General features: G+C 48.7%; 1 protein-coding gene across 2 annotated transcripts in view; it reads right to left on the reverse strand.

Moving 5' to 3' along the window:
• Positions 1 to 21506, reverse strand: part of LOC144153710 (potassium voltage-gated channel protein Shaw-like) — a 131351-nt gene extending 109845 nt beyond the window's left edge. For both annotated transcript variants that reach the window (XM_077685396.1, XM_077685398.1), the window contains exon 1: positions 20353 to 21506. The gene's annotated coding sequence lies outside the window, so the exon portion shown is untranslated. The remainder of the gene's footprint in view (positions 1 to 20352) is intronic.
• Positions 21507 to 25985: the final 4479 nt, after the last annotated feature.

Here is a 25985-nt window from a genome sequence, read left to right on the forward strand (position 1 = left end):
CTATCGGAGAGCGTTCCCGGTTCGTCTTGGCTCTCTCGTTTTTCTTTCTTTTCAATCGAGTTCGCATGCGCGTATTAAATGTTCGGCTAAGTACCGGCGCTTACCTGCCGCGTTACGTTTATGCAGACGGTCTCACAGAGCGGGAAACCTCATCAAGTGATACTTTTTATGCACCTCTTTGAAACGCACTGAAGGTGTAATTAAAAGTATCGAACTTTCAGCGGGAATAGAATGAAGTAAAAAGAAAGGAGGTTAAGAGACAAAGTGAGCCAATATTCTAGTTCAACATACTAACGCGCCTTGATCGGTTTAGCGAGTTTGATATCTGGGCTGTATTATGCAGGCCCCATCATCACTTGACACGCAACGAATAAAATCCGGCGATTCGAGCATTCCGCCCCAAATGTTTGTCTTTGCGTTTCACGCTATGACGAGTTCTAACCATTTTTGCTGTAACCGTATATTGTAGGGATTGACGCTGATTCACCGCACTTCTTATGATGACGGTGATAATGATGATAATGAGGAACACAATTTCCTCTGCAGCATACCTCACTAGTATACAGGCTATGGCTGGCTGACTAGTTGTTACCGGTGAAACTAACAATAGTCATAACCGAGGAAGAAATAACATATCAAATAGGAGCAAACTCTTTCACAGTTACAGGAGTGAAATAAACGCAAAAACTCGTCGAAAAACAATTTTATATGCCCGGCTGGCGCATACGTGGGCAGGTATTAAAGCGAAGATTCAGTGTCCTCACTTATTCCGTTGTACGGCAATATGTCATGTAAAAAAAGTCAACTTTTTCTGGCGATGACGACGAATGGTCGTGGGTGAACTGAAAGGAAAAAAAACGCTTCCGGAGGCCGGAATCGAACCCTGGTCATTATGAAGCCGGCGTCTATCCGACTGCTTCATTTCGACATAGTCGAAGCGAGCGCCAAGCAGCACGTACGGATTCGCGCCGTCCAACCCAAACCCAAACGTTAGGCCTACGGAGTGCCCAGCCGAGAGTTAGTGTGGGTATTCCAGAAAAGTGGTGCGTACCTCCAGAGTAGCACATACTCTCACTGTGGTATTGGCCAACCAAAGAATCTATCAGGAGAAAGATTCGCGTTCAACCATCGTCATCGTTAGATATACACTCTAAGAAAAAAGGGTAGAAGAAGGGGGGAAATCGAGGGTTTTCTCCTCCGGACCAGCGAGCTTCTCCCTTTAGCTAATTACACGTAGCGCCCTCTGTGCGGCCTCTACGAAACACCGAAACGGGGGAGGAAATATTCTCCCCTGTCTGCAATCTGCTGTCGGCGCCGACGCCGAAAACGAAACCGTTCATCGTTGCACTGTGGCTTTCGCCGATCGGGCGCATACGACGACTATGAGCAACACCTCCCCTGCGGTGTGCTGCTTGCTTGTTTTCTCGCTGTCTTTCTTTTTTGTTATTACCATGTGCCCGCCACGCTAACGCACGGCTCGCCAGCCGTGTGTTTGAAGCGCATTCTGTGGGCACCGCTGCATTCTTGCTGTGGGCGACTCGCCTGCGCCCTGTTAAACACTACCACTGCATTTGTGGACGTTTTATACTGATGCCCAAGGGTAAAAGAGGTCAGCGATGATAGCAAACTGCCCCTTTTTTCGTCAACGAGCATGGACCGCAGCATATTCCCGCATCAGTTACCAACAACAAAAGGCCCCCATTCGGTAACATCATGGAGGAGGAGGAGGAGGAATGCCTTTAATGAATGAAGAGAAGTCAGCCTGGCAGCGAGCTTGGCTTGCTACTCCACATGAACGTGAGATGTGCGAAAGTGAAGGGAAACGAAAACACAAAAACTCACACAGACACTAGAAAAGCAAATAAGCACACAAACTGACAAATGCAGGATCACGCACACAGCGCACAAACAGAAGTGAAGTTAAGGCACACATTCACAGAGTTTCGTTCAGGCCGGAGTCACGGAGAAATGACACCAAAGCCCGTGTACTCCGTGTTGCCGCGGCAGTTGAGTGCCAAGGACCAATGGCGTCACAAAGCTTCAATGGTGCATCAGCACGCAGTCCCAAAGTTGTCTTCCAGGTTAGCCGCGGGGTGTCATAACGGGGACATACACACAGAACATGTTCTATGTCCTCACAGACACTGCATACTTGACAGTGAGGGGAGGCAACTCGGCGCGTCTTGTGCAGGTAGTGGCTGGTAAAAGCGACGTTGAGGCGAATGCGGTGAACGACTCCTTCGTCGCGCTTTCCCAGGCCACACGGCATTCGAAAAGTGCAGGCGGGATCGATTCTGTATAGTGGCTGATAATTTTTTGTCCCGTCCGTCCATGTGGAGAGTTGTGACTGCCGCGCCACGGAGTACGCAAGTGTCGCGGCGTCACGTCTAGAGAAAGGAATCGGGATGATGACACTAGATTGGGTGTGGGCCGCGCAAGCTGTTTCGTCGGCCACCACATTCCCATTCACCCCACAATGTCCAGGTAGCCACTGTAACACTACCTCGTGAAGCATTCTGGCAGCTTGTGTATGCAGGGTGTGTATTTCGTGGGCCAGTTGCTCGCGCGGGAATGATGCTAGTTGCTGTAGCGCCGCCCGTGAATCTGTGAAAATCACCCACACAGAAGCTTCTTGCCCAAGAATGTACTGCAAAGCGGAGCGCAAGGCAGCAAGTTCTGAGGTCGTCGACGTTGTTTTGTGGCTTAACCTGGCCGCAATTGTGGTGCGCGTTGATGGAACCCAGATTCCGACAGCAGATGATGTGGCCGTCACCGATCCATCAGTGTAGATATGCTTGTGGTTAGGGTAGCAATTCCACATGTGCTCTAGAGTGAAGTACTTTAGGGCTGGAATTGGCAACCTTGATTTACTGCTGATGCCCGGTATTGTGGTGACGATTCGCCAGGGGGAGTACAACCAGGGCGGGAGATGAAGCGGCGCAGGGCACTTCTGACACAAGGGTGGTAGAGTGTCTTGTACCTCCAAAGCAGAGCTAGAACTCAGCGGATGTCCGTGGGCCCTAGTCGCCAGCCGCAGATGTAGGCGAAGCTGCTCCTCTTTCACCAGTACACTGGGTAAGAAGCGCCTAGACTCTCGTATGGTCCCCAGCGTAGAAGTTGTCTTCGGAAGACCTAGACAAAACCGCAGAGCTCGGGCCTGCATACTTTCTAACAGCCTTGTGTTGGACTTGGAAAGAGGGCCGAGTACTGGGAGGCTGTATCGGAGCAGTCCTTCACAGAGTGCCGTGTAGAGACGTAGAAGGGGCCCAGCAGAACAACCTCCTGAGCCGCTGGTCAGCATGCGTAGCACCTGAGCAAAGGAGCCCAGTTTCTCCTTCAGGAGACGAACGTGGGGGGACCACGTCATCGACCTGTCAAGTGTTACGCCCAGGAATCGGTGTGAGTCCACAAAGGGTATGGGGACCCCTGCCGCTGAAAGATGATAGCGGGAGACATCACGCCTGGTGAAGGCTATTGCCGCACATTTCCTAGCCGAGATTTCGAGGCCACGTCTCGTCAAAAAGTCCGCTATAGAATTGATGGCTTTTTGAAGGCGAGCTTGTAAAACTCGCCTGTTGCGGCCAGAGCTCCAGATGCAGATATCGTCAGCATAGAGCGATATTTCGACAGTGTGTGGCACGCACTTCTCAATTCCAATGAGGCTGATATTAAAGAGGGTTGGGCTTAAAATGCCGCCCTGTGGCACACCTCGCGTGACATTGTGAGGGGCTGTTTCGCCGTCTTTCGTGGACATAAAGACGGATCTGTCAGACAGATAATCGGATATCCACGCATACATGCGACCTCCAATGCCTACCGACTCCAATGCAGATCTTATTGCCTCATGTGCCACACAGTCAAAGGCTGCTTTAATGTCAATGAACACTGCTAGAGTGATGCGACGCTGGGCTTTCGCACTCTTAACGTCATTAACAAGGGCAAGCACGTTGTCGATGCTGCTGCGGGACTGTCTGAATCCAGTCATCTGTGGGGCATACACGTTCCGCTCTGTCAAGTCCCAGTCTAGGCGAGCAAGGACCATCTTCTCCATCAGCTTCCCCACGCAGCTCAGGAGTGCAATGGGGCGGTAAGACTCAATTTCCGTAGGGATTTTGCCGGGTTTGAGCACGGGAACAAGGCGACCGCGCTTCCAGCCCGGTTCGAGGCGGCCCGTTTCCCAGCTGTGGTTGTATGTGCCGAGAAGGAAGAGCTTAGCTTTGCCTCCAAGGTGTGACAGAGCTGCATAGCTTATGCCATCTGGGCCCGGTGCAGAAGCCTTGTTTACGGAAGACAAGGCAGCAAATAGTTCTGCCATTGTAAATGGCTTGTCCAGGACGGTCACACTTGCAGAGGGCGGAGAGACATCGGTCAATCTGGCAGGTAAGACTGGAGCCGACAAGGCTGTGACCTTGGCGCAGAAATCTTCGGCGACGTCTAGATCCCGGCGGTTCTGTCGCAAAGCGATACAGAGGAAAGGATGCAGAGCAGTAGGTGGTGCCCGTAGGCTGCGTACTAGGCTCCAAATTCTCGTAAGAGGTTTTCGGGGGTCTAATTTTGAGCAGAACGACTGCCATTCCCGCTTAGCCAGTTTCTTCATATGTCGCTGTACGTGCCTTTGTGCTCGTCTAGCGGCTTGCATATCTTCAGATGTTCGTGTTTTGCGAGCACGCCTTTCAGCCCTGCGACGCACCGCGCGGAGCCTTTGGTACTCCGCATCGGCCACAGAGAACCTCGAGGGTAGACGGATAAACTTCATACAGGAGCTTCTCGCCCGTGTCATGGCGTCTATTAGGTCGCTGTACGATTCAAAATTCCCATCGAGCTCCTCAATAAGAGCAGAATACAGAGACCAATCCAGGCAACGAATTTCTTGATTGAAGGGCCCTCCACAGAGACCATCCAGCAAGATATATGTAGGCAGGTGATCGCTCCCATGTGACTCGATGTCGACGTACCACTGGGCCCTACGTGACAGTCCGAGGGAGACCATGGTGACATCTAGTGTGCTCGATACTGCGCCTCGGCTGAACGTGGGTTCGCCGGTATTAATGACAGCCAAGCCGTTACGGCATGCCGCATCGAAGAGGCGCCTGCCTCTAATTGTGGTCTTAATGCTGCCCCAGGAGGGATGGTGCGCGTTAAAATCTCCAGTTAGCACGTGCGGTGCCGGTGTCGTGCGTACAATGTGCTGGAGCCTATCCACGTTAAATGCAGCATCAGGTGGAATGTATGCCGCTATAAGGGTAAACTGGTGCGCAGAACTTTTAATAGTCGCTGTGACGTACTCGTTTGTGTCGTCTGGAGGCAAGGTATGCTCCATGTACGTCAGGTCGTTCCTGATCGCGATCAGAACTCTTGAAAGAGCCTCACCTGTTCTAGACTGCAAAACAGTGTAGCCAGACAGCCGAATGTTTGTGCGTAACCGCGTCTCTGATATTGCGATAATTGGAAAGCGGTGTTGCTGTATGAACCGTCGGAAGTCCGGAAGGCGGCTCCGAAGACCGCATGCGTTCCATTGAAACACAGTGGCCTTGTTCCGTATTTCCAGAGTTTTTGGTGTCACAGCTCCTATCGCCATTGCGTGAGGAGAGGCAATACAAGGTCAATGATTGTGCCTATGCCCTTGGCCACCGGAGATGAAAGCGGAGCCAGGAAAACTCGAATGGCCTCCACAACTGAAACGATGAGCGTAAAAATGTTGCCAGAGTTTTGGTGGACACGGCGCCTGGGCCTCTTCTGGTTTGCCTGCTGTCCGGAAGACTCCGCTGTCGCTGTCACAATCGACGACGCAGCTGCAGGCGCGGTCTCGCTTGAGGACGCGGCTGCAGGTGGAGGAAGCGACTCCGACGTCTCCATGGGTGCCGACTCGGATGACGGCATGGGTGTCGCTGTAGTGGGCGCCGCAGGTTTCACGGTTCCGCAAGCAGGCAGGGGCGGGAAGTCATCGCCGAAGCTTGCATCTGAAGTGTTGGAGGCTGGCGGTTGCCTTTTGGCGGCCTTCTGGGTTCCTGAAGAGGACTTTTTCCAGGCAGCACCCTTCCCCCGCTGATCATGCAGGGTCGCCTTCGCTGACTTGTAGTCAATGTTTTTGTCCCCCTTAAGCTTGTGTATGGCCTTCTCTTTCCGAAGGACCGGACAGCGGGCAAACGTCGACTCGTGACTGTTCCCACAGTTGGGGCACCGAAGATTATCAGCGTCACACGCAGAACTTTCGTGACTGCCACTGCACCGAGCACAGCGGCTCGGAAGTCTACACATGGTTGCCACGTGGCCAAAACGCTGGCACTTAGTGCATTGCCTGGGCGTCTCAACATAAGGATATACGCGGTAGCGCGTGTAGCCTAGGAAAACGTGTTCAGGCGCTATTTCAGTGGCAAATACAATCCGCACGCTCTTGGATAACTTGCCTAGACGACGCACAGATTTGACAGGGGTTTTCTGACGCAGAGCTACGAGGATTTCAGGCTCCGACAGATCAACTGGAACATCTCTGATCACTCCTGCTCCGCACTCACTCGAGCGAGGCTCATACGCCTGAATAGGGATGCCCTGAATGGTTTTTATTTTCAGGAGACGTGCAGTAGCGTCAGCGTTTCGCGTGTCCACTGCTAGAAGGTTGAGCCGGTAGTTTGGCCTTACTTGAAGGACTCCATCTGGTGCCATAGACTCGAGGCCACTTTTCAGAGCGAGCGGGTTGAAACGGGTAATGACGCTCTCTGCCTTTGTGGGTTTGAGAATTACAATACGCCCGTGCTTCGGAAATTTAATGATAGGCTGGCAACTGAGAGTCAAATGCTGTCTCTTAGAGCCACGTCGCCGTTTAGGAGGCATCACGGTCTGGAAATTTTCTTGCTCGTCCGTACTCCTCGAGTTTTCTTGAGCATAAATAATTGTGGCAGAGGTTGCATCTGTCATGTCTGAGAAGGCATCCTCATCGTCCGGCAGCGGTTGATCAGAAGGGCAAGGAGATGAGAGGGGACTTGCCTGACCAGCTGGTATCGGTGACGATTCCAATGAGGAGGCGTTAGGGGCGTCTTCAGAGACGTTAGGAGCGTGTTCAGAAGCCGTTTCGGAGGTTGCCTGATGAGAGGGGTTCATCTCCAGGTGACCGGTAGCAGCCTCCGCAACGGGGCCAGAGAGGTGACATCCAGACGAGGCACTTGGCAGCATACTAGGAGGCGAGCCCGGCGGCAGCCCTGGCGGGGCTGCGCCCGCCGCAGGAAACATGTCCTTGACTGATGTGACGTACGAAATTCCACACGCAAAACGTTGAAACTTATTTAAAATGAACTGCAAGGAGAGACAAGCGCAGCCGGCCGAACGCGTCTTCTTCCTCTTCTCATCATGGAGGAAAGAATACTTTTCTTTCCTCCATGGGTAACATCTTGGCTGAATGGTTGCTAGACCAGCGGTGCGCTCTATGCTAAAAGAGCGAAGGCGAGGCAATGAGTGTCATTACCCAAACATACCTGCCGTACTGCTTCGTGAAACGTTTTTTCTTCTTTGAGATATTTTACTGCTTCTTACAAAACGACAAATAATTAAAAGTTTGCAATTGCACAGGTTACATTTGATGAAATAACAAAACCCACCTAAGGCTCACGCACTGCCGTGGGTTATCGAAACAAGCAACAAGCTCATTGTTCCTACCGGCATTCTCGGCGATCAGGGTTATAAAATACTTTGTGGCCATTTCAATGTTTAGTTGTGGCTTGTGACCATGCGGACATGTCAAAAGTGTACTATATGTTGGTGTATACGTTTATTATGCTTGCGATGTTGTGTGTTGCGTGTATTGTGCGTTGGCAGTGCCTTTAATTAATGATGTGTATGTCGCTGTGTTGTGCTGTTTCTTCCTAATATGTGCGCGCCCACATGCGGCCTCCGTGATGTTGGCTATAATAATATTCGTTATCCATAAACGAAACCAAGGAAACGCCTTGATGTAAGTGCCCACTGATGGTGATGCATAGTAGCTGCCCCTCCCCACTCCTACTTTTTTTTGTGTATCATCTATCGGTCATTTTAAAACGTTTACGATTGCTTTACTTCGAGCACGCTAGAGGGCGAGCATTGTCATCTCCTTGCTCGGACGGATGCGACAGCGACGGATACGTTTTTCGTGTTGCCTGCATTGCCTCTGCGTTGAGATTTACGATTGCAGACGATTCGTGTTTTGATGCATCGGTTGTAGCAAGGTAAGGCGACTAACAACAACTGGTTGTTCTGAAACGGCCGCATTGGATGCTTGCGATCTCGTGTGCGGTGAACGGCGGGGTTACGAGCCTTTCGGAAATAAAGGCGGCATTTTGAAAGCAAGCGGTATGACTTCTACTATGTTTACGGCGGCGCGTTCGCTCTGAACGCGTAGGCGGGGCGCGCAGCGAGACGAATGCAAGTCGCGCATATACGATTGGCGACATCGCTTGCTAACCGCAGTTCTGGTACTCGGTAGGTTTTTTATTTTATTTTAGTGCATTTTAAGCGCACACAACCACAGCAACCTACGTATTTGTACTTCCTCGATCCTCAAACCGATCAGCTCGCTAGGCCTTTCTCGTATAACAAGCCTTGCTCGGGTGACGCTGCCAGGGGAGGAACACTCCTCCATTAGCTCACGAAAGGGGGAAATCTTCCTCCACTCTCAGGGGGAGAAACGCGCTCCTCCATTTTAAAGGGAGAATCTTTCTACCTCTTATGGAGCAATATATGATACATTTCTGTTTCACCCTTAAGGGAGAAACTACCACACCCTTTTTTCTTAGAGTGTAGGACTGCATGATTTTAGTTAATAAATGTATATCGGCTTAGGATAAGAAAGTTAAGAAAAACTAAAGTCCTTCACAAAAGCCCTTTTTGGCGACTCATAAAGGAGCGATATGCGGCCTTCATCGTCCGTTGATGGCCAAGCGTATGCATATTTAACAATCAGAAAAACAAGAAGTCAGACGACGTGATGACCTTTTTTCCCTTCCATGAGTGCGTGCCTGTGTGTGTGTGTGTGCTTACTGCAGCTCGTACACAAATGCTTAAGTAAGCTTCCACCCGGCACCTCGCTCTCTGCGGGGCAGCTTTCCCGCTGAACGGGCGTTCCCACGTAATGGCGCAATTTGTGGGGGCAGTTTTGGGCTCACGACCGTTCGGAGTCCTGATCCGGTCAGCAGACGCGCAGGTGTATATAGTCGAAAGAGCCGCGTCGCTTCGTTCAGAACGTGCTCAGTAAAACATGCTTACATGAGTGAAAATAAAAAGTAATTTTGCTCCGTCGCTGTACCGAGTCAAGGAATGGGAATTGCTGCGGACGTTGTCAGATTCCTCTTATTGTGATAGCGAGGCTATCTTGGGGCTTATCATTTAAACTCTGCTAGCTAAACGACTGTCTACCAGGTTAGGTGTAGCGGACGGAGCGCAGCGTCGCACCACTCAGAATAGAGCGCGTTTCAGAGGGATAGGACAGTGCGATAAGGGGCCGTGTTGTAGCTTAAACCGTGGAGGTGTCTGTACATATCGATTTGAGAAAACCATACTCTCTCTTGAAGATTTGGAATTGATAGATAAGAAAAAAACATTAAGCTGTACAATAAACTAGAAAGTAAACTTGTACGATTGTTATGCTGGTGCGGGAAGGATACATGAAAAGGAGCAACTAGGCGCTGATATATATTCCCAATCTGATAAGGAATTGAAATTTCAGCTTGAACAAAAAAACGATAGGACTTAGGAAGGAAACACGGACACAGTGCTGACTATCAACTCCGTGTTTCCTTCCTAAGTCCTATCGTTTTTTGTTCAAGCTGAAATTTCAAGTCGATATGGAAAACCAACTCGCCCAAACCCAAGCAATTCTGGTAAGGAACGCCCAAAGTGAGGGTTTCGGTTTTGGGAGTCTTGGTGTCATAGCCAGCATAAGAGGGTCATCTGCTAGTTGATAGGCCCAGCATACACGCCGCGTGTATATATATATATATTTTTTTTCTCGACTTGTATTTTCAGTTATTTATACCTGTGCCAAAAAAAAGGGCAATCATACCCAAATCGGCACTATAAAAACATTGTCAAATAGCACTGGCAAGAAGGACTGCAACCTTTATGTGTGTCCTTACGGAATCCCGCGTCCCGTACGTCTCTGGTCTGCAATATATATATATATATATATATATATATATATATATATATATATATATATATATATATATATATATATATATATATATATATATATATATATATATATATATATATATATATGTATATATATATTTATATATATATATATATATATATATATATATATATATATATATATAAGATAAAGCAAAGCCGGAGTTTATCCTGACAAGCAAAATACACGTTTTTTTGCTTTTGTTTGTGTTTGTTTTCTTGTTATATTCACTTATAATAGTGGTCGACCCGTCAACGCAATCCACTCATTGCAAGAGTCTTGCTAGACATGTGCACCCTTTGAAAGGCCTACCACCAAGCCAAACATTTCGACGACAAAACAAAACACTAGCGTCGCCCAGATAGCGTTTTCCGAATAAAGCTCCTAGTATAGTACGCGCGTCTCACAAACAACCGCACATTTTCTAGACGCTCCATCAGACCCCGGGTTCGTTTCGAACATCCGGAATACCAGCAACGCGGGCCGGAGATAGGTGTCGGCGGACTCGGCACCCGCACGCAATACTCGCCCGGGTGGAGGCCTCCCGCTCGAACCGTTCGATACAGCACGAGCGCAGAAATTCGGCCTTGTAAACGCCGATCGATCCCGAACGTCGTGTACAGGAGCCGTTAGAACAGCACGCCGGCGCCGTTTAAAGCAACAAAAGAGAAGAGATACCGCGCGCCGCGGCGTGCCGGTGCAAGAATGGCAACGACTCCTTTAACCACTGCCACTGTAACTACACGCGCTCTCTTAACAATGGCTGTATCTGCGTGAAAGCAGAAGTTGCTGTAACCGCTTGGCAAAGTGTTCGTATAAGACTTAGTTGCGGCGGTATATTTGTGTTACGCCGTGGTACGATCTTGTGTGTACTGTAGTTATGGTTGCTGCAGTTAAGGTAGCTGTAGGTTGTATTCACTGGCGATGCACTCATGGAGGCAACCACGCGAGTGCGCCGACACTGGTTACGTCGGGCTCCGCGGGATGGCGGTACTTGTCCGTGCTAAGCACATGATGTGTGTTGGACGTTCCACACTCTACCCCGCCGAACGCAAAGTATTGCCTCGACTTCAATGTGAGTGCGATTAATAACATCTCTGTTGACACCACCGTTTAGAATCGGTTTGAAACGGAGCAGACGACGCACGCCGGTGTTGTTGTTTTTTTTCTGCGGTGTGCGGGCGCAGTGGCACAAGCCGCGCCATGTCCGTGACGCTTCGGCCATGTACGTGGCCGTTTGCAATGTTGCCAAGCGAATAAATTGGCAGCTAAACTTTTCAGTGAATACCATCTATAACTACACAACGTAGTCGGAGCTGTGGCCGCTGCTATAGACATGTGTGACTCTGATTATAACGGCCGCTGCGACCTCGTTTCAGATGCAATGGAAAAGAGAAAACGGCCATGTGTCGACATTTCGGCACACGTTAAAGATCCCCATGCGGTCAAAATTAATCCGGAGCCTTGCACTACGGCGCGCCTCATAGCCCAGGTGTTTAACGCGTTAACCCCTACAATTTGACTATGGTTACAGTCCTATACGTATTTACAGCTAGTGTTCTGTTCTCCGATGTAGAAAACAGCTGTTGTTAAAGCTGTAGTCGCATTGTTTTCGTCGGTGCAAATAACAGATTTTATGCTGTAGTTTCAGCGGTAGCATTTGCCTCTGTTACGACTGTAGTCGCAGCTTATGTCTACTGCAATCATGGCAACAGCGTATAGTGTCGCTGTAGCCAGACATGCTACTGCACCTCTAGTTGCAAGTGTAGTCGCGGCTGTAGCCAGTTGCAGCTCTAGTGAGAGTTTATAAACGCTATTGCGGCTAGCGTAGCTATTGCTGATATAGCTAGGAGCAAGTTCAGTTGCAGCTTCTGCAACTAAAGTTTGTTCGCGTTAATCTGAACATCGTGACGCTGTGGAAATAATTACGGCCTATAAGAACTTGACAAGATTTCTGCCCTGAAAATGCCTTTTGCTCTTCATTTGACTTGTGGTTTGGCACTGAATAGCCATTGAATCAGTCACGCAATTTTTACATGTAAAGACTAGCTGCCCTGACTGACTGCATGACTGGCTAATCATTGTCCAGTGTAGCCCACTGGTCTCAAGATTTGAACGTTGAGAGTACCTTCCCTCGCGTACGTATAAGCTGTATAAGGTGGAAATTTTCGAAATGTAATCGTCAGGGTATAAAAAAGGCCTCAATGTCTTCTCACAGATCCTTCAACATTTTTTTAGCTCGACTAAGGCATCGCACTGTTTCTTTTTTACCTTTTCACACTTACAAATTTACGGAGGCTCATTTTCAGAAAAATAAATTTCAAGGCCTTAAAACTTAACCTATGCGAGGTTAAAGGTATTTCCAGAAAGTCCAAAATACCTCTTACGCACGTAAAGCCATCGAATTCATTTTTTGTTACAATTACTAAAAACATAGCGCCTATGACGCGAAGTTCAACCGTTGAAACGGATACTCGACAATGCCGTCACACACACACACACACAAACACACACACACACAAACACGCACACGCACACGCACACACGCACACACGCACACATACACACGCACACGCACACGCACACGCACGCACACGCACACGCGCACGCGCACGCGCACACACTTCGAACAAGGTAGCGACCTCGATTGTTGCCATCGTTTCAGCAAAGAGACTTGCAAACAAACAAAGTTTGGGTAGTTTCTTGGTTGAAATACTCTCGAAGGAGTGCACAATCAGCCTGTTCAAAACGTTGGCTTTTTTGTGGTACAGGTGTGCGTGCGGTGATGCAAACTTTACGGGCCTTAACCTAATGGGTATTTAGCGCACTGCACTGTTTTCCGGCAGAAAAGAATCTGCGTAACCTCTTACTGACTACTGCAGCCATGATGCAAAAATCCTGTGAACCTCGGTGTTGCATTCTGCATGTCTCCAATCACATTGGTTCGCGGGCTGAGTCTGGGTGATGTTTATGTTATTGGAGGAAAGACGAAGGAGGACTGGGTGTTCTGGAAAGCAGACATCAGGCTTAGCGAAGAACACTCGGGGGCTTTTTATTGCTGAGCTAAGGGTAAATAAGCGCTGTTTCTGACTTAACGCACACGTTGTAGCCGGTAGCCGTAAACGTCTGCCGCCACTGGCGTCGAACAAACTTCCACGCACTGAGTTCACGAGCTTGCACGTCCACATTTTCACAGAGAAAACTAAGAATAACGCTAATAACCTGATAACAATAACGCTGGTAAGATGGCATAGCACATCTGAGAGTGTCGTTATAATTTTCATTGGCATCCCTGAGAAGGAAACGCAGCAGTGTGGCAGTGCTGGTTACCTGTCACACGCGCGCAATTCCGCCCGTGCCACTCCAAATACGTAACGCTTGCTCCCGGGAATAAGTTCTTGAAACAGCACAAACCAAACAAATTTACCCGAAGATAGGTAATCGTAGTTATAAACTGTTTAATAACTGCCCCTTCCAAAAACGTTAGATTGTCGGAGTTGTGTAGATTTGGTATTAAAAGTCACGCGTGTTTTGGAAAGAATGGGCCTTTGTGTACGCGGCTGCCCCAAGATCAGCGGACTTTGGAGTAGCCGAAGCTATAAACCTTTTCATCCGTTAATGTTTAATAAGATGAGGACATGTTCTCGGCTGTGTTGCGCATGCGCAGTTACATCTTCCTGTCGACTGTGCCAGTTATAGAGACGCTAGCACAGCCCACTGATAAAATGGCAGCTCCCAGGACGAAGAAGTTGATAAGGTCTATAGGTTATCTAGCTATCTGATATGAAGAGGGGAAAGCCCCGCTTGCCCGTATTTTGTATGCGTGGTGGTGCGCATGTAAGCAAATGTGGTGTGATTAAACAGTCCTAATACACATGTCTAGCACTGGCATTCTTTACGGGCCAGACATGTCTGTGCCGCAGCCGCGCGCGTGATGCCGCAATAACGCGCCATGCTATGCAGGCAGCAGCAGCATTGGGTCTTATACCACGCAACACCACTGCGAGCATTACGCCGGGGCAACGGGTGGTCCCTATATTGTACCGCCTATTTACGCATACGCTTTATGAGCGCGTATGTTGTGTGCTGTAAGCTGCTGGCTGCACGCCGCAATAAAGTGCAGTACTTCAATACCGCCAGACAGGCTAGCAGGCGTGCACAGAGCAAGGCAAATAACTACATCCGCAGCGACAAGAGCTCCTGCTCTCTTTCGAAGCCTGTTGAAAAAAAAAAAACCCAAAAAGAATCGAGTACGCAGCCAAACAAAAACAACAACTGCACAAACAACAATAACAACAACCGAAAGACGGCGCTGCCATTCGCGTTCCTTGAATTTAATAAGAGCAGAAAGAGAAGGGCTGCTATCAGGGAACTGCCGGGCGCGTCTGGGTAACACCACCTACACAAGAAAGCTGTTTCGTAGGGTCATAATAGCACAATTTATAATCTCCTGGTCGGTATTATCATCGGCGGAAGTAAACTAAAACGCCCCCAGTGAAGAAACGGAGTTGCGAATCACTCGACGAGGATAAGTGAAGCGAGGGGCTGAGAGGTGAGGCTTGGTGTCGTCTACGGGGTGTCTGCCTGGGGGTGAAGGCAAAGTCGCGGAAAATGAGGCCGGGCGTGACGCACGGAGCTGCAGCAGCGCACCACCCATTTCGCTCTGGCCCACAGGCGCCATAGAAACGGCCGGGGCGAAACCGAACGCGCGCGCGTGCTCTCGCCGAAGCCGGCGACTATACGGACGTCCGTAAACACGCCGCCGAACCCACCGGAAAATGCCAAGACGCGTGCCTTTGCGCGACGCCCTGCGCGGTCTTCGCACGCCGCTCGCCGGTGTCTCTTGCTTGTTTCCGTACGTTTACTCGTGTTTTGGGCGACTTCCGCCGCCGACGAACTAGCGCGATTCCCTGCAGAAAGGATTTTGAAGCGAAGCTTTACTGTCTACACTGATGCCGTTGTAAGCCAATACGCCCTGCAGGAAAGCCAACTTCCTATGACGATGATGATGAATGATCGTGGGTGAAGTGAAAGAAAAAAAAACGCTTCCATTGGCCGGAACCAAACCTGGATCCCTCACGTTATGGAGCCGACGTCTATTCAATTGCTCCATTGCCCCATGGCCTAAGCGAACGCCAAGCGGCAGGTACCGATTCGCGCCGTACATCCCCAACCCAATCGTTAGGCCTACGGAGTGCAAACACAGGAGTTGCTGTGGGCATTTTAGGAAAGTGATGCGTACCTCCAGTGTAGCACGTACTCGCATTGTGAGATTGGCCAAAGTGCACCACAACGAAGCTTCGCGTTCAACCACCCTTGTCGATGGAGGGGGGCATGATTTTTCAATCATGGTGGCTTCTCTTCGGCGATGCAGGTTCTCGAAAATGGATATTGCATTCAAAACAAAAATATCTGTAACCACGTCTTTGTTGAAATATTGCTCGGCCTAGTGACCGCCGGATTAACTTGATGTTGCTAGCAGCATTGCACTTGTTCTGTAATCGATTGATTTGATTGATTGTGGGGTTTAACGCGCCGACGCAATGCAGGCGATGTGGCGTGCCGTAGTGGAGGGCTCCGGATTAATTTTGGCCACCTGGGGATCTTTATCGTGCGCCGAAATCTCGTATACACGGGCGTTTTTGCTTTTGGCCTCCATCAGAAAAGCGGCCGCCGCGGCCGGAAATCGAACCCGCGTCCTCGTGCTCAGCAGCACAACGCCTTACCCACTGAGCCACCGCGGCGTGTCTTGTTTTGTAATCCCGGGTGTACAGAAGTACTTTATGGCTCTGCTATGCAACATGATATGACACCTCGTAATCTTCGTTACCCTCATGTGCATTTGTTGCAGATATAAAGGTTGAGTGGGCTGCTTTTACCTTTTGTGAGCCAGCTAGGTGGGATAGTTGATCGGCAAAGCTGCATCGTGCAGCACAGCGCGAAAACCGCAGGAGGAAAGGAAAGAAACGACATTGCACGAACCAACTTGCCGCACCTAGTTTTGCTGTCTTTCCGTGTGGGATGCAGCCTTACAACAGCGTGTTTGCTCAACGGACTTGCGAGAAATTACGGCGGATAGTTTGCGAAAGTCGATTGACTGAATTTTCTGGCTTTGAAAGCGAACATTTCTATGCCTTTCTGATGGCGTCCATGTCCGAGCAAGACGCCCTACAGGAAAGCTAACTTTAGACAAGTGTTTCACAAAACGGTGATGAGAAGCTAAGACGCATCAAGTGCTTCAAATAATAAAAAAACGCTTCTCGTAGTCGGAATCCAAGGTGAATCCCTCGCTTTATGAAACCAACGTGTATCCGATTGCTCCCATCCATCATGGCAGAAGCAGTTTGTATATTGGACTTTGACTTTGACCCAGGTTGCATGGAAGAAATCTTCGCATTTTAAACATGTTTGTCTTAAAAAAGGGGCTTTGATTATTTTATTTCGCAGTTTATTTCTATTTATCTGTGTGACAAAAAGGATCTCTACGGTGATTCGCTGCACTCGAACTTTGTTCTCGGTTTTCAGCCCGACACCTAACTGTTATAACCACTCTTGTCATTTTTTAACAAAGATTAGCGTGAACGGATCCACACTTTGCGCGGGAATAAAAAGGAGGGTTTGGGAGGAAGTGCATTTGACCTTACGCATGTGTGCTGATAAGTGATTGAAGAATGTAATTTAGACACATTCATCTATCAAAACTAATTTTCATCGTACTATGGGCATGATGTCTATACGACTGAATTACTCATAGAGAAAGCGATTGGCTTCTTAGGCATATGGTGCATGCGTCATACTGGAGACGTTTCAACTAGCTACAAAATTTGTCTGGCTCTTTCTTAGAACTACCAGAGTCATTCAATGCTTTTCTAGTCCTTAAAATCTGGTACTACACAGACCAGTACTGGTTTTCTGGTATGCTGGTTATGGGATCTAATTGGAGATACAAACAGAATCTATAGTTCCGCAACGATAGCTCAGGAATCCCTAGAATTCCGCCGCCTGTCCCTAGCTCAGGCGTACGTTACCATTGCGATAGAACGTGCCGAGGAGAGCGTCGACAAAGAAAGCCCTGACATTTGACTTCCATTTTTGGGATTGTTTTGACGACGCGTCGTGCTGTTTCTGCCCACGGCATAGAGTTTCTTAGTAAGTATACTAGAGAGGAAACTGCCCCTGGGAATACATATAATCTACGGGGGGGGGGGGGGGGGTATGGGAAGAGCGCAGCTTCTGGTTTCGGTTTGACATGGCATTAGGATCCTTGGGCGTCTTTTTGAGTTAGCTTTTGCGCTGATATCTCTGCGATACAGCCGAAATCTTGTCTGCTCTGTGGTAGCCGCCAGCCGTGGCAACAGCGTGTTCGGTGGAAGAGCAGGCGGTGCGTCATAATACCTAACGTCGGTCATGCTGGAGTCGAAGGAACGTATGACTGAACGGGTACTTATGCAGCCGCGAAAGCTGTAACAGATGCCCTGTGCACAGGTTCACCACTAGGACGATGCTTTCATAGCCACGCGCAAGAACCTTTCTAAGCTGTTAAAACACTTTTTTGCATCAAATATCGGCAAAATAAGTCTTTAATTATCCTAAAAATTTGCATTGTTAACTACCAGATTGGTCTGCAGAATAATAAGCACAGCGGTTCCGCAGGCTCAATACAAGGGATACGTTTTACTTTATATTCGCTTAGCTTTGAAATAGCGTGTTTAATTTCATACTTCTGTAATTACTCACTGTCTGCGGCTTTGTGATTTGAATTTGCTCCCACTAAAACGTTTCAATCCAAGCCAATGACGAAGTTTAGGCGAGCATACCGCATAATGGAGGCCCATGATGACACAGACGGCTTCAATGTGAGCCGCATAGACGCTGGTGCCAGTATCTTCTCTAGTGTATATTGTAGGAAACTCTATGGCCCGCGCCACACGTGCGCCGGCCCAACCCCGCTGACACGTGCCTAGGCTAGGGACAGCTTTCGTATTTCTAGGGATATGTCTGGGCTCTCGCTACAGATTCAGAGACACAGAGTGCATCCCTAGCTTGACTGAGACTCGGTCTCTGTCGGCCAAACGAAACCGGCATAGGCCTGCAGTAGACGCATCGGTACTATTTTAACGTCAAACCGCCCTATATTTGGTACGTACTTTCCAGGTGATGGTCGTTCTTGGTAGATGGTATTTTACGCCCCGATTCATGGACAATACAGATAGATTTGTTTGGGATGCACTGAAATATGTTACACAAAATAAAGCTTGAAAATGTTTGGTAGTTTGAGTATTTTAGATTCTTTTAGTTTTGGAGTCGGCGCCATGCAATGGGGTGCAGCTCGTGAACGATACTTTAGCCATCCTAATATACTGGTCCGACAGTAGCGGGTAGATTCTACATCATCATCACCACCAGCCTATCTACGCCCACTGCAGGGCAAAAGCCTCTCCCGTTATTCTCCCATTATCCCTGTCCTGTGCTAACCGCGACCAATTTATCCCCGCGAAATTCTTGATCTCATCTGCCCACATAACTTTCTGCTGCCCCCTGTCACGCTTGCCCTCTCTAGGGATCCACTCTGTTACCCTTAATGACCAACGGTTATCTTGCCTTCGCATTACATGCCCTGCCCACGTCCTAGATGTGAGCAGCTACATTCATATCACAAGTTTTCATTGTTCATGCTCCGCTATGTCACACAGTAGTGTTGTGAAGCAAAACGTTTACCAAACCTCGCTTTCTTAAGGGTGACAGTCATTCGGGTATAATATTCACAAGCCCAGCAATGCAGGACAACAGGTGACCCCCAAAGTTTACCTTCAAGAACACTTGTGTGATTGTTTTCTGAAGTGAGTGAGTGAGTGAGTGAGTGAGTGAGTGAGTGAGTGAGTGAGTGAGTGAGTGAGTGAGTGAGTGAGTGAGTGAGTGAGTGAGTGAGTGAGTGAGTGAGTGAGTGAGTGAGTGAGTGAGTGAGTGAGTGAGTGAGTGAGTGAGTGAGTGAGTGAGTGAGTGAGTGAGTGAGTGAGTGAGTGAGTGAGTGAGTGAGTGAGTGAGTGAGTGAGTGAGTGAGTGAGTGAGTGAGTGAGTGAGTGAGTGAGTGAGTGAGTGAGTGAGTGAGTGAGTGAGTGAGTGAGTGAGTGAGTGAGTGAGTGAGTGAGTGAGTGAGTGAGTGAGTGAGTGAGTGAGTGAGTGAGTGAGTGAGTGAGTGAGTGAGTGAGTGAGTGAGTGAGTGAGTGAGTGAGTGAGTGAGTGAGTGGAATACTACAGTGAGTACTAGGTTGACCTCGCAGAATCATACTTGCAATTGCTTTACCCGAGTTACTAACATGTACAGCTGTCTTTAGAGGTCAAAGCCAATTAGTTTGGAAGTGCAATGCAAGTGGCAACTAAGAGTTATCAAAAGGTCAACTGCTCAAAAACCTAAGCTTAATTGCTCTTAATCACTGTTCTACTGATGGCAATAAACTTAAATGCAAACATTTGGATTTCTTTCGCATTTATACCAGCCCTTCATGCCATACCGATTGGTAATCTGAGGCCGTTTGAAACAGACCTCGACTGTTTCTATTTACGACCGTGGTTAGCTTGCTGTGTTCCGAGTGCCACACCCCGTTTTCTTGAGCCCCTCTTCCACACTTTCCCTTACTGCCGGGGACATCAAAATTATATTGCCGGTTCTCCTAAAATTATTGGTGCCCTTCTGAATGCTACCTACACCCCCCTCCCCCAGTAAAAAAGTATTGCTTAGCCACATTTCCACGTTTCCTCAGCAACCTATTCGTCCCTTAAAGTCTACTAGTGCAACTTTCTGTAATCCCTAAGACGCATACTTACGAAATTGATTTGTGTGCATAGAGGCAGACGATTCCTTGCCGTTTGGGTGAAATTAGGAACACAATTCTTGCGACCCAAGCATCGAGGATTTCTACAGAGGTCACAGATGTTTGTGTAAGTTCATGTGTTCATACACGCCTAATTTGCAGCCGAAACAGGTCTGAGCTTCAGTTGCAATCTGAGTAACATCTCCCTTGCTCTTTACAGCATGATACCCTATCATGCTCTTTCCTATCAATGCCCTTCATGCAATTGCGCCGCGCTGTACAGAGTTTAAGAACGCCCAGCGCCTGCAGCGATAGACGCACGGCCTATGACGTCATCTTCGTGAGTCAGACAGGTCAGGAGGCGCGGGCCGTTCTCACCTGCAGGTCATCACGGGCGCTGCAGCGTTGCCTCTCGGGCCGCACAAAGGTGGCATGCAGCACCTGCGGAGGAAGATGTCGCAGCGTCGTCGGCGGTCGCGGCGTCGGAGGGGGCGTCGCGGCGACTTGGGGGCGGCCCAGGTCTGGCCGGCGGCCACCTGCCCGGCGGGAGGCCTCGCATGTCTCGCCACCACCACCTCGAGCCCGCACGCACCACGGATGGAACAGCGCACGAAAACAGCACCACTGCCGAGGTGACCAGTCGCGATCCCCGGTTCGGTGAAACAAAACCGAGGCGATTATCGTGGGGGCTACTACGACGGCACGGCTCCCCACGTCGGCCCTCCGTCCCGCTGCACTTTCACGCACTCACGGCGACCCCCCGGCACGAGGCACGGGACCGATCGACGACGACCCGTTCCATGCGCGACCCGTGGCTCTGTTCCTCCTCTTATTTCGCCTCGCTGGCGTTTGTTTGCACGTTCCTTGGTCTTGTAGCCGAAGGGAACGTGGTCGGTGCCAGAAGCGGGCCTTGGGACACCCCCGAGAGGCGCGAAAAGGCGAAGCGGCCCGGCACGGCTGGCCCTCCTGCGGCTGTCCTCACTGCGGGCGGCTGCGGCCGCCCGGCGAGGGGCGCCCTCTGGACGTGAGCGGCGCAGTTGAATTGATCTGATTTCCTTCCCTCCATGGCTACGGCGCGGACTCGGAGTCCCCCCACCACCGACGCCGTCGACGACGTGCCCCGAGGAACAACACGCGCCTCGCTGGACCGCGAGCTGAGCTTCCCGCTTTCCTCCTCCTCCTCCCCCTCCTTCCCTCTCACTTACCACCGGCTATCGGACGGGGCAACGGAAATCGGGGAAACTTAATTGCTCGGTCGGCAGCCCTGACCAGGTAGTTTTTACTTTCGGAGACAGCTGTACCGGCACTCTGTGCTTTCATTTATCTGCTTTTGCGTGTCGCTGTCGTCTGGCACGCGGGTGACGATTGATGAACGGCGGCGGTGGCGTGTCGAATCAAGCTAGTGGGTTGCTGGCTCCTTATCTCTTTATTCATCAGCACTAACTGATGCGTGATTTTGCCGTGCTACTTACTGGTTTCCCCTCTTTCTGTCTCTTTCCTCATGAATCGCTACCACAAACACTGTACTCCAGTGGACAAAAAACCAAAGTGTAACACGAAGACTCGCATGTGTTATTGTTATGTTACATCAGTAGTTGTGACAAAATGTCATTGAAGCTATCCGGCAAAAGCGCAGCCAAACCGTGGCATGGTTTCTCGTCCATCCTCCATCCTCGTGGCATGTTGGCTTCCTCTCAGTACCGCTGTTGATGCAAGAAAGCACGCTTTGCAGGAACTGAGACGAAGAACGATTCGGCTTCTAATTGTAGCCTCCAATCATCCATACGTTCACGTTTGCCGATTCCCCGTGGCGATCTTTGTTAGGAGCCCCTCAGAGTTTATTGCGACATTCACCAATAAAGAATTCCGGCTTCTGGTTTGGCTTCACAGATGTTCAGTCTTACAAAAATGTCAGAAATCGACACACGCAAACTTCGATGGGCATGTGAACAAAAATTTAGAGCTTAACGCTGTAACATGCCAATTTTTATGCCAAACGCCACAGCGACTGAATAATTTATAAAAGTGCAACCGGTTATTTTGTTCAAAGACTGCCGCAGGCCGCGCTCTCGGAAGGCTGAAAAAGGAAGAGGTCGAAAGGAGACACATGGGGTTATGATGAGATCAAGAACTCAAGGAGGGGTTTTCTCAGCGGCAAATTTCCTACTGAATAATTTGGCCCATCGGAAGGATTAAAAAAAATTACACCATCTTCCCGTAGTGGAACCCTGAGTAGTATGCAAAGCAGTCATGGGGTCGATTCAAGTGCCCATTAGTTTTCAGTTCGTCGTTTCCGTTTGGTTGAGGTACGTAGCTACCGTTATATTTACAGTTTGGTTTCCATGGTAACTACCACACTTTTCACTTACCGGAACTACGAAATGGGAAATTGCGTTGAGCCCATGGCTGTTTCGCATACTACTCGGGGTTCCCCTACGGGAAGATGGTGTAATTTTATTAGATGCGACGGGGCTATGTCCCTCCCTTGTCGTTGTGGCGCCGTCCACACCCCCACTGCGCATGCTCGGCTTGCTGGACGCCCTGTTTACCCTTTAATGGCTCCTGGAGCGACAGTGTTACCGGTGTCTTCCTGGGCCGGCCCGAGATGAGCCGAGCATGCGCAGTGGGGGTGTGGACGGCGCCACAAGGGAGGGACATAGCCCCGACCATGAGATGCTGGAGCGATAGTGTTGCAGGTGTCTTCCTTGGCTGGCGGATGGATGGACGACGGATGACGGATGACGGAGCCGAGAGCAAGAGATGCTTTGCATCTAAAAGGCCATGAAATATAGTTTGTCACACCCACCTTGATACATCAAGGCTCACTGGAACATCTACGATTATCACTTTTTTTTGTTGAGGAGAATAAGTAGGCAATGTTTCAAAGTGTTTTAAATTTTATTTATTTATTTATTTATTTATTTATTTATTTATTTATTTATTTATTTATTTATTTATTTATTTATTTATTTATTTATTTACAGGTTATAAATAATTATAAAGCATTATAAACAGGAATGCGTTCAAATTCTTGAACAAACAACAATTTCAGTGTAAATCGGTGTAAATCAAAAAAAAGAAGTTTGGGCAAGAACATAGCCAAAAAAAAAAGTCGACAAAATCTGTACACGACAGGTTATTGACCACAAGGAGAAGCCAACAATGCTTCTACACAAACGGTATGTAAGAAACAACAGGCAAGTTTATCATTCACTCAGAGCTATAGGCCTGATAACTGATAACATTTAATGGTGCTTTTTTTGAAACTGACACCTTCTCTGTCACCTCCGGGGTCCGCCTCATGTCATATAAAAGAGTAATAGCCGAATCATGGAGACATCTGGGCTAGCTCGTTTACGAAATACTCGAGCCGTTTTATTTTGCTCGAATGTTCATGGTCCCAAAATCGAATCGGTGAACGGATCTATTATTCTCGTTTTAAACGCGTTTGGAGCGTTCAAAAAACGTTTCGGGGCCCCTTCAACCGGCATCAAAAACATTGAAGGTTGTGTAGGCGATTCGACAAATATCGACGGCGTCCATTCTGTCACGGTTTATTGTATTTTGAGTAGCCATGGATGGATGAGGCTTGCCCAGTGCTTCGAAAATAACGAGGAGCCAATTCGTACCCTTTTGCACAAATGACAATAACCCGACCTGATCTGACCCGATTTAAATTGCTTAGTTTCGGGATCTTCCCACACGTTCACTGCAAAGCCCTCACCTTGGATCATAGTGCACATGTTTGACACTTAGTATTAATGCGTAGCATTCTTTGCCGAGTACCCCCACAGCCAGGAGCGTGTAACGCCCCGCATTTCTACAATACTGCAGAATTCGCGAAAGTTCTAAATGAAATTGTTAGTATAACATAAATGGAGATCATTGATGGAGCAAAATTTTAAGAAATTAAAAAAAAAATATATATATATATATATATATATATATATAAAAATACGGAAAATGTCAAAATATATACCGCATGGCATTTCCACAATGATGTAGATTTCGCGAAAGTTCCACCTTTGATTAATTGTAGGGTTTAACGCGCGCTGAAATCTCGTACAAACCGGCGATTTTGCTTTTCGCCTCCATCAGAAAAGCGACAAACTCGGCCGGGAATCGAACCCGTGACCTCGTGCTCAGTAGCGCAACGCCTTAGCCACTGAGCCACCGCGGCGGGTGAGTAAGTTCCACCTTTAATCGTTATAATAGCGTAACTGGCGACAATTGGTCGGACAGGATTTAGAAAAAAACAAAAATTTGGCTTTAAAAAGGATTTAGAAAAAAAATTGGCATAAGAATGCAGAAATTCTCTCAATTTCTGCGGAATTTTTTAACATGTCACTCCCACTTCCCTTCCCTAGCCCATTCGAGCTCCGAGCCACAGAAGCGATCCAATGTTTTCTTGTGATTACACTGCACCGCCATCACCGGTAATGCCCTTTTGGCCAGAGAGGGAAGAGAAAACAGAGCAGAGTTTGTGTACATAGTCTCAATCGAAGGGAACGGAACCGCGCTCAATCGGCAGACAGGCCTCTCTAATCGTTGCAGGCCGCAGGATCGTCACGAAGATGAAACGAACAAATAAAGAAATCCCACAGTGCATGCAACAATGTCGCTCATCAGCAATCGGTAGTTGGCAGCGAAGCCGGACGTCCGGAGGAACGCAACCGAAGAGAGAGCGAACGGAGGGAAATTGCCGCTGTTGCTTTGGGCTGGAGAGGAACGCACGCTATCAGAGTTCTGCTGGGCCCCTCGGAGTGCATGTGGCTAGCCATAATAACGCGCCATGACTGCCAAATTCTTTGCCCGCATTAGCAATGATTGCCACACAGGCGCGCAGACTGTTGGCAAGCGATAGGCTTGAGTGCTTGAGCTTCCCTATTTCTTTATTTTTGCATTTGAATGTGCCGCAGTCCTTTTCAGTTGAAGCCGGAGTGGTGCATAAGATATGCAATACATTTTCAAACAATAGCTTCATAAAGAGGCCCGTACAATACCAATCCAAGTTAAAAAATTTCAATTCTGTGCATTGTGTACACAGCAGTGTCAAAATTACAATGTTGAGATCACATTTCAGTAATCCCAAACCCAATACATGGTGGAAGACAAAAAGAAGACCACAAAAACCATGTTGCCGTCTTTGTTGGCTTGCGCTGTTAATAATTTATTCCCGTGATTATTAGAATTAGTATTGGCATTTGTATTGATGCTGGAACGCTAGTTGGGTCAACCAGAAGAAATATGTGTGCGTACTCCGAAGCTCACCACCACAGGGTTCCATATTCGCAGAGTGGCAGATACTTACTCAACTCAGTTATTTCGACACGTCAATCAATCAATCAATGCGAAAATACTATGAGGATGGACCACAATGAAAAGCCAACCACAGTGCTTGCTATGGGCTACCCACGGAGTAGCCCATAACCCCGGAGGCTGTTGGCCAACGCTGACTAATAAGAAGGACTTTGAGCCGAGTGTAATGCGCGCAAGTTCGACAGAACATGAAAAATCCCCTTGGACATGCTTGATGACGCAAACGAACCAAAAGAGGCTGAATTGCGCATCTAACAAATTCGCATCGTGTCGTACCATAATTTTTTGCCCGCAAATGTGTCCTCGGTTCGGCTAAACGCTAACTGAATTTAAGGGCTCAGGAGGCTTGGGCATTGCGATAATAAAAGCGCCCGTAATCTCGATTCTCCCCGCAGTGTGCCGTCAAAAGAAATGTGCAATAATACAAAAGAAAATGTGCACAGTATTTCGTCGTTCGGAACCTCGTGGCACCGCAATGCTGACTGCATCGCCTCGTTGTTGACAGAGCAGGATGGGTGTCTTCTGCGTGAAAGACGGGCCATTTACCGCTCTTTTTAATGACTGACGCGAGAAACGCAATAAACCCTATCTTAACATTAATGATGAACAGCACACCGCTCATTGCAGTTAGTACTTCTCATCCGGAGCTCTAGTTCATAAATAGAGTCATTTGTGAACTGGGGAAGACAGGG

The sequence above is a fragment of the Haemaphysalis longicornis genome, unplaced genomic scaffold (genome assembly GCF_048455015.1).
Source record: "Haemaphysalis longicornis isolate Haplotype H1 unplaced genomic scaffold, Haemaphysalis longicornis Haplotype H1 scaffold_9, whole genome shotgun sequence".
Lineage (NCBI taxonomy): Eukaryota > Metazoa > Arthropoda > Arachnida > Ixodida > Ixodidae > Haemaphysalis > Haemaphysalis longicornis.